This window comes from Dryas octopetala, chromosome 8 (assembly GCF_963921425.1).
Source record: "Dryas octopetala chromosome 8, drDryOcto1.1, whole genome shotgun sequence".
Taxonomy (NCBI): Eukaryota; Viridiplantae; Streptophyta; class Magnoliopsida; order Rosales; family Rosaceae; genus Dryas; species Dryas octopetala.
The window spans coordinates 17,622,507-17,630,600 of record NC_141373.1 but is presented as its reverse complement, the minus strand read 5'-3'; the positions used below and the strand labels follow the sequence as shown (position 1 = coordinate 17,630,600).

Sequence of the window (8,094 nt, the reverse complement as noted above, 5' to 3'; positions counted from 1 at the left end):
AATTTTTGATGTTATTTATGAAATCCTACATCTAACATATTTTTAATTTTGAACCTAGAAACCCTTGAAGGCCAAAGCTGATAAGCATCAAAAGAGTGTAAACAAGCCACAACCTTTGGACCTGAAAGTACTGCCCCCTACATTGAAGGTGTTATGCATGTATGCACAAACTGGCATGAAGAAGGATGCGACAATCCACTTTGTAATTGAACCTGAAGTTTTTGGTCAGCCTCGGAAAATCCACGTACTGAGTGAAGATATAGAGCAGTTTAGCCGTATCGAGGAGATATCAGCCACTTGCATTGTTGTGTATATGAGGTAGCTTAATTATGTCTTTCCATGTGAATTAAGTAATAAGTTTGGCAAGCTTTCTTCCACTATGATATGTTAAATTATGTATGTTCCTTATAGGTTTTTATTCGATGTGGTTAAGAAATCAAAAATGAATGACATGATTGGTTTTATTGACCCTGCTCGAATGGGGGCTATTGGCTGTGGAACCGTTGATGAGAGATCACGAGTATTAGCAGATAGGTTCAAAAGTTCTGCTGAGGATCAGCTTTACTTAGTCCCTTATAACTCTGGGTAAGTAATTGTTTTAATGTGTTTTATAGTTGTTTTGCAATTTAACATAATCCATAAGAAGTTTGGTAGATGTTTAATGAATTTTTTGTGTAGAAATCATTGGGCGTTAACGGTTGTCAATCCGGGCAAGGAGATTGTCCATTTTTTGGACCCAATGAGAAGGAGACTATGTGGTGAAGAATGGAGAACCGTGGTGGACAAGTAAGTAATTAATTGAGCAGAAGCTTGATTCCCAAAACAGCAGTTTGATTTATTTATGCATATGCATGTATAAGGTTTTTATTTTCTATGCTGATACACGGTATCTGTTTTCATGTTAAAGTGCGATCAGAATCTTTAAAGCCCAAGGGAATAAGAAAGGGAACAAGGCAGTTGTGTGGAAAAACTTGTCGGTATGCATGTTTGCTAATTTCTACTCAAGTTCATAGTGATTTAGATATAATACTTAAGATTATGAATTTCGGTCCTAATTCTATTGCTTATACTATTTAGGGCATTCCTCAACAACCAACCCACAAGGAGTGTGGCTATTTTGTTATGCGGTTTATGAAAGAGATAGTTGAAGATGAAGGATTAAGCTTTGCTACCAAGGTACAAACTGAACTTGAAATTTAGACTTAATTTTATACTATTTGGAATGTATATATACTAGGATATATATATCATGGGAAGTTTGAAATTTAATAAGCTGAAAGGTTAATTGCATGTGGGGCAGATTTTAAGTCCTAGGTAGCATTTGGCCTAGACTTAATTGGGACAGATTTTAAGTCTTATGCACATTTGCATGTGTTCATAGTAGCATTATGAAAACAAAGAAGTTATTTATAGTAGCAACTTGATGCCCTACTAGTTTCCAAGTCGCTTGTTCTCTTTTATTTTTGATTTTTTTTCTTTGGTGTATTTAGGTTACTCATTTTACATATGCTTATCATTTGTTGTGTTGTTATGCACCTTTGATAGTTTATTTTTGAAAATCCCACCTTTCTTTGGGTCATGCAACTCTTTTCTTGGACCTATGCTTAGATTTAGCCTGTTTGTTTTGTCATGTTGACCAATTGATTGGTGACTTGCACTTTCATGAAATTGATTAATTGGCCAGCAAATTAATTTCCTGAATTTTTGTAACTTCTAAACAGATATTGGGGTTCACTATTTTTGTGTAGTCGTCATAAGTGGAATTAAGCTCTTTCATCTAATTAAGTTTGCATGCTAGAATTATTTCAATCTTACCAAATCAAAATAGACCTTTGAACAATTTCCTGCTGTCTACTAAACTTTGCCCAGGTTTGAATGTTGAATGTTGGTATACTGCATGTGTTACAGTTTGCATGTTTCATGGTGTCATGATAACATGATGGTTTGGCTGCAACCTCATTACACTTGGGACATGTTTCATTTTGTTTAAAATGTGGTTTGGATCAATTGTGTAAAAACCCTTGTTAATTATGATGATGATGGATTAATTTTATGGTTATGACAGGTTGATTGTTTTTTAAGTCAATTAGATCATTAATTTGATGGTTGATGATTAACTTGATGGTTATGGCAGGTTAATTGTTTTTTAAGTCACTTGTGTCTTGGTGTATTCCCTTATGTTAATCCCTTTGTTACTCCATGGTTAATTTCAGTGGGAAAGGAGAAAGGACAACACCTACTCACAGGACCAGATTGATGAAGTACGTGCTGAATGGGCAGGCTTTCTGGTGCGCTATATGTAGATCCAATACGTACTCCTCACTTCCCTAAATCTGCTGGCTGGGTTTAACAAGCATTTTTTGGTAAATATTTTGTATAGCTAACTGGCTAGGCTGTGTAGACATGCAATATTATGATGGGAGCAGTTCATTGACTAGCTAATCTTGCAAAGTCAGATATTTTGGTATTTATATGGCTGACTTTGCACGATTACTTAGGTTAGACCATGTCATCCCTAGCTTTATAGTTTTTGTAATCAACAAGTACTTTTTGTAGTTATCAAGTTACTTATAATTTTTTGGGCTGTACATTAATTGGCAAGGAATGTGTGAATGGGTTTGTTATCATGATCGACTTTGTAAACTCCAATTCCAATTTAATGAATTCATGGATCTTTTTGAGTTACCAATATTTGTGGATTACTTTGGATGCAACAAGCAGGGATTTAGTGGGATTTAATTCCAATTGGATATGCAAGCAGGGAATTAATGGGGATTCAATTGGATGTAAGCAAGGATATTAAAATGTGAATCAAACAAACAACAGTTTTAAATTTAAAAAATTTATGTTAATTAACAATAGACAACGGTTTTAGTTAAATAACCATTGTATAAAACTCCTACTAACAACAGTTAAAACGATTAACCAAAAAATTGATGTGTATCATCTATCTATACAACATTTTTGAAAAAAAATTACTTGTCAAACACCTAACTTAACATCACATATAGTTAAAAAAAGTTGTGGAAAACATGATTACCCAACGGTTTTAAGATATAAAATGATATGTATAAGTAATTAAAATAACATGTTTTAGTAAAAACTGTTGTTGAGTTTCTTATGTACAAACATCATGCTGGTTTTATACTTAATTATGCAACGGTGTTTCTTAAAACGGATGTTTAATAAGACTTCAGACAACATTTATATCATATAAGTATTGTCTAATTATTACTAATACAATTGTTTTGTATCTGTAAACGTTGTGTATTGGGTTTCAACACAACTGTTTAAGATGAATATTGGGTATTTTGGTGGATACTAGACAACAGTTTTAAATTATAAATGTTGTATTAATACATTTAGACAACGGGTTTTTACCGTTGTCTAAATATACTATAGTCGTCACTCGCCTAGACGACGGAATTTTGGGTAAATAGACAACGGTTTTTCACCGTTGTCTATTTATATTATTGTAGTAGTGCCGTGTTTCCTCTCTCTTTCTTTTCTCTGTGCGCAACCAACCCCTGCGCATCAGCCAACGTCCATCACTCAGCCGCCGTCTCTCTCTTCTCCCAGCCATCTCCAGCCACCTGAGGTCACCAGCGTACATCCCCGACGCCTGCTAGCTCGCCGGCCACTCCAACCAGCCCAGCCCGCGCGCACAGAAATCCCAGCGGTTTGGCTCCCCTTTGTCTAGCCAAATTTTCGGTGAAATCCGGCGCCAACCACCTCCATACCAGGTGGGTTCTCTCTCCCTCTTGATGGGCTTTCAATACCTTGTGTTGTGGCTGTTTAATTTTGAGTTTATATTGAAGATTGAGTTTGGGGATTTTGAGCCATTCGGGATATATGAGAATTTCAGTTTTAGAAGGATGTTCTTGTGGTTTTATTTGGACGAAATTCTTCCCCATAAGACCTTAGGAATGTTTAGAATCAGAAATCTAGAGTAATTTGGAGGAATTTGTGCAATATAGTTTGGTGCCGCCACTTTGAGCGACGACAGCGTGGGTTCTGACCGCTTGGCTGTCACGAAAATTATCTAGCGCTAATTGGGGTGCTAAAATTGAGTTGGTTGATGATTTTGAATAGGTGGGTGCGACTTGAGCGACGGAATTTCAATTTGGCTTGTGATCGGACACTTTACGGGGATCGTCTTTAACTCTAGGACGACCCCAAGTAAGGTTAGGCCCCAAGTAAAGTTAGGCCACTTGCCGGTTTTCTCTTGAATTTGTGGTTAAATTTGAGGACTTGGGTGTCGTAGTTGGAGTCAGGATGGATTTGGAATAGGGTGAGAGTGTATAGTTTAAAGAAAAACGATTTCTAACTAGTAGGAAAAACGTGAGTCGGGAGGGACATTTAGGCTACACACACACTCTTTAAATGTCGTAGAATCGAGGCTAATCTATGGTTGTATTATTTTATTCTATAGGCGAGACGATCGTGGCTCGAGACGACCCGGAGGAGGATTGAAGTTAGGATTCTCACTGTGAGTGGACTTTTGTTTTAAAAACATTTGTTACTTTATGGTTTAATTTATTTGCTTATTTCGAGTTTTATTTGAGTATGGATGAAGTTAGAATATTTTGGGATTTGGACTTGTTAAAAATGATTGTGATTTTCAAAGTTTACATTTCCATTAGTTTGATTAATGTCATTACTTTAAGTCTTATTAAATGATTTTTCATACGAGATTGACGAATTAATTTGGTTTTAAGAGTCGAGAGAAATGTACGATTTCAAACTTGATTAATACAAGAGTTATTGGAAATAAATCGTTTTCAAAGTTTTGAGTAAGCTTGGAGTTGATAAATTTCTTTTGGAAAGGACTTCAGCTTCTTACTCTATACATATGGTTTATTTTATTATTTCAGTTTTTGGTCGAAAGGAGTGATTTGATTTATGTATTGTGAAATTGAGTTGGAATTATGCAATAAGTTTTTATGGAAATTAAAGTTTCTTGGAAAAGTACAATTATTCTATTCTTGGTGGAAAAAAGATTTATTTGGGTTATGGAAAAATGGTTTTCAAACCACCCTTTGCAGTACCCTCCAGATTTTCAGATACATAGGTCTTTGGGACCCATCACGGCACACATATAGCCTTTGGGCCGTGTGTCGGGATGCTTCGCCCATTGGGGGCTGCTCTGCGTGCACGTATGACCAGGATTGCCTGCACGTGCTGATTTTATTCACACGTGTGTATGGTGACAGGACCGCCCCCAGATTCCACCCTGAAACCCGAAGAGGTCCTGCGGGTATCCAAAATCAAGGAAAATTCTACCGAAAATTCGGCAGAACCTCCCCTGAAAATGGACTAACCCCGAAATTTCAAACCTGTTAAGAAGCACTTCTAAAACAGCAACCACCTCTACCACAACCAAAAGGGTCTCAGACCCAACAATTTCACAGAGATATGAACTTAATATTTAAAGTAGTTATCAGAGCCTCTATCCTATTACAAAGAATTTCTACAAAAATTTTAATAGTGCCTACAGGGTCCGAGTCGGAAGATGGACACAAACGCTCGACGTTACTGGCTCGACCTCCACCAAGCTACTACCTGGGGGGACAATTTAAGACAAAACAAGATAACTTGTGAGATAACTCAATGAGTGGATAGTTTATTAAAAATGAAATCAAAAGTAACCATTCTGTTTCAGAAAAAACCTTCAAAACCACACTTAGCTCTAAGACCTCACGTCACTTTTTGAAATCCCCAGTTTTAAAAACTATTTTCAAAATCATTTCCGAAAATCATCTCAATAGACCTCAATATACTGAAAAAGCAATAAAACTTTCCAAGCTGAGAAATAGCAAATCTGAACTGAAATTATCCTCATAAACTGATATCTCAAAATACTTAAACTTGTACTCGTACTGTAAACATTGTCCTGGCCACAATCCCACACACGGGCAGGCTCAAATCCTGGCCACAATCTCGTACGGAGGGTCGCTCCGCCAAGCAGGCTCACATCCTGGCCACAATCTCGTACGGAGGGTCACTCCGCCGAGCAGGCTCACATCCTGGCCACAATCTCGTACGGAGGGTCACTCCGCCGAGCAGGCTCACATCCTGGCCACAATCTCGTACGGAGGGTCACTCCGCCGAGCAGGCTCGTATCCTGGCCACAATCTCGTACGGAGGGTCACTCCGCCGAGCAGGCTCACATCCTGGCCAAAATCTCGTACGGAGGGTCACTCCGCCGAGCAGGCTTGTATCCTGGCCACAATCTCGTACGGAGGGTCACTCCGCCGAGCAGGCTCACTGGTCAACACGTGCATTTACACAGCAGTTTTAAATACTCTTTTCACAATTCCTTTTAACAACCCAACTCATCAGACATGTATCTTTCCTCAAATCACAACGTCTCACTCTTTTAAAGTCATTAGTCTAAAAGGATATCATTTGAAGGAACTTTAAATAACAATTCTCAACACAAATCCACCATTAAATAAATGAAATCATAGACATTTAGAAGCATAAACTTTTATAAAAATAAAGTCCACTCACAAATTGGGAAGTCTAGCTTCGATCCTCCACCGGATCGTCACGAGCCACGGTCGCCTCGCCTGAAACAAGAAAATCATCCAAGGATAGCTTCATAATCTAAAAAGTGTCCAAATTCAATCTCAATATAAACTTTGGTTCACCCGAACAGCCTCCACCTACCCTAAATCGATAACCAACTAAAAAAAATTTAAATTGCTGCTAGATAATTAATATGACAGCGGGGTGGTTAGAGCCACTGCCGTCATCACTCAAGTGGTGACATCAATATTGAATTTCCAACATTTCTCCAAAATCCACACCCTTTTCGATTCTAAACTTCAATTGGGGTTTCATATGAATAAAAATTACCCGACAATGGTCCAAAATAAACTCCAAAACAAAATGTACAAGGCCAACCCGAAATGACCCATAATTCCTCAAAATCAAGTTCCTAAATACTCAAAAACTATCAATTCTCCAAGATTTCTTCGAATCATCAGTTCCAAACTTAAATTAAAGATTATTAGGGATGAGAATTGTACAAAAATACATACAACCTCATCAAATTTCGAATGTTTGATAGGAACCCGAAATGAGCCCTAAACCCCAATTTTCCAAAATCACAATTGTGTAAAATTGACAGGTAACACCATATGGGTTTGAAAGCCCATGAAGAAAGGAAGAAAACCCACTAACCAATTTATTGATCGGAGCTCGAAGATGGCCGGAATCGGCAAGAGAAACTGGCGGCTGGGGGAGTTTTCTCCGGCGATTTCCTGCGCACAGGGGTGGCGGGCCGACAAGGGGTGCACAGAAAGGAACGGCCGGCTCACAGGGGTCACGACGGTGGTCTCATGCCGTCGGGAAAGTGGCCGGAGGCTGCCCTCCGATGATGGTGTCGCGCGCACACAGAGGAAGAGAGAGAGACGCGAAGGAGAGAGAGCACGGGGAGAGAGGACTGGGTCAGTGGGGTTAGCTGGTCGCCGGCCTCTGGTCGCCGTGAAGATGGCCGGAGCTGGTCACGCCGGTGAGAGAGGAGAGGGGGAGGTGAGTGAGCTCCGGGAGAGAGGGAGAGAATAAAAAGGGAGAGAGAGAGAGAGAAGATTCTTGAGAGAGAGAGAAAGTTCTAAAAAAAATCTGATTTTTAAACCCCAATTTGTTATTTTACGAAATTGCCCCTCGTTTCAAACGCCCATATCTTTCAAACTGTAACTCTGATTGAAGCGTGCTACGTGTCTATGAAACCGTGGGATCGAAACCTATCTAACGGACCCAAAGTCAAAATCAAAAGCCCTTTTTATTTTAAAAGTCGACTTTGGGTCAAGCCCAATAAAAATTTTTAACCCAAAACCCCTCGTTATTTCTCAATTAAATTCCCAAATTATTTAGAAAAAAAAACTTGAAAAGATACGAGTCTCTCAAATCCATTTCTCAATATGCCTCTACATGGCCAAAACGAATAGAAATTAAAATTTCTCCTGAATTTTGGGTCGGGTCGTTACAATCTTCCCCCCTTAAAAAAAATTTCGTCCTCGAAATTTAGTGGAAGTCAAAAACACCCTCTTCCCAACTTACCAACTGACTGTAAACCAAACTTCTAGA

The 8,094-nt window shown here is 38.6% G+C and overlaps 2 long non-coding RNA genes across 2 annotated transcripts; one reads left to right on the top strand and one right to left on the bottom strand.

Moving 5' to 3' along the window:
- Positions 1–1,076: 1,076 nt before the first annotated feature.
- On the top strand, positions 1,077–2,601 carry LOC147277707 (uncharacterized). Its single transcript, XR_015124054.1, has 2 exons — positions 1,077–1,176; positions 2,214–2,601. It is a non-coding gene; the product is annotated as an uncharacterized LOC147277707 (long non-coding RNA).
- A 2,729-nt stretch (positions 2,602–5,330) lies between these two features.
- LOC147277706 (uncharacterized) lies at positions 5,331–7,382 on the bottom strand. Its single transcript, XR_015124052.1, has 3 exons — positions 7,189–7,382; positions 6,514–6,572; positions 5,331–5,562 (listed from the first exon to the last, which is right to left on the bottom strand). It is a non-coding gene; the product is annotated as an uncharacterized LOC147277706 (long non-coding RNA).
- Between the last annotated feature and the right edge of the window lie 712 nt (positions 7,383–8,094).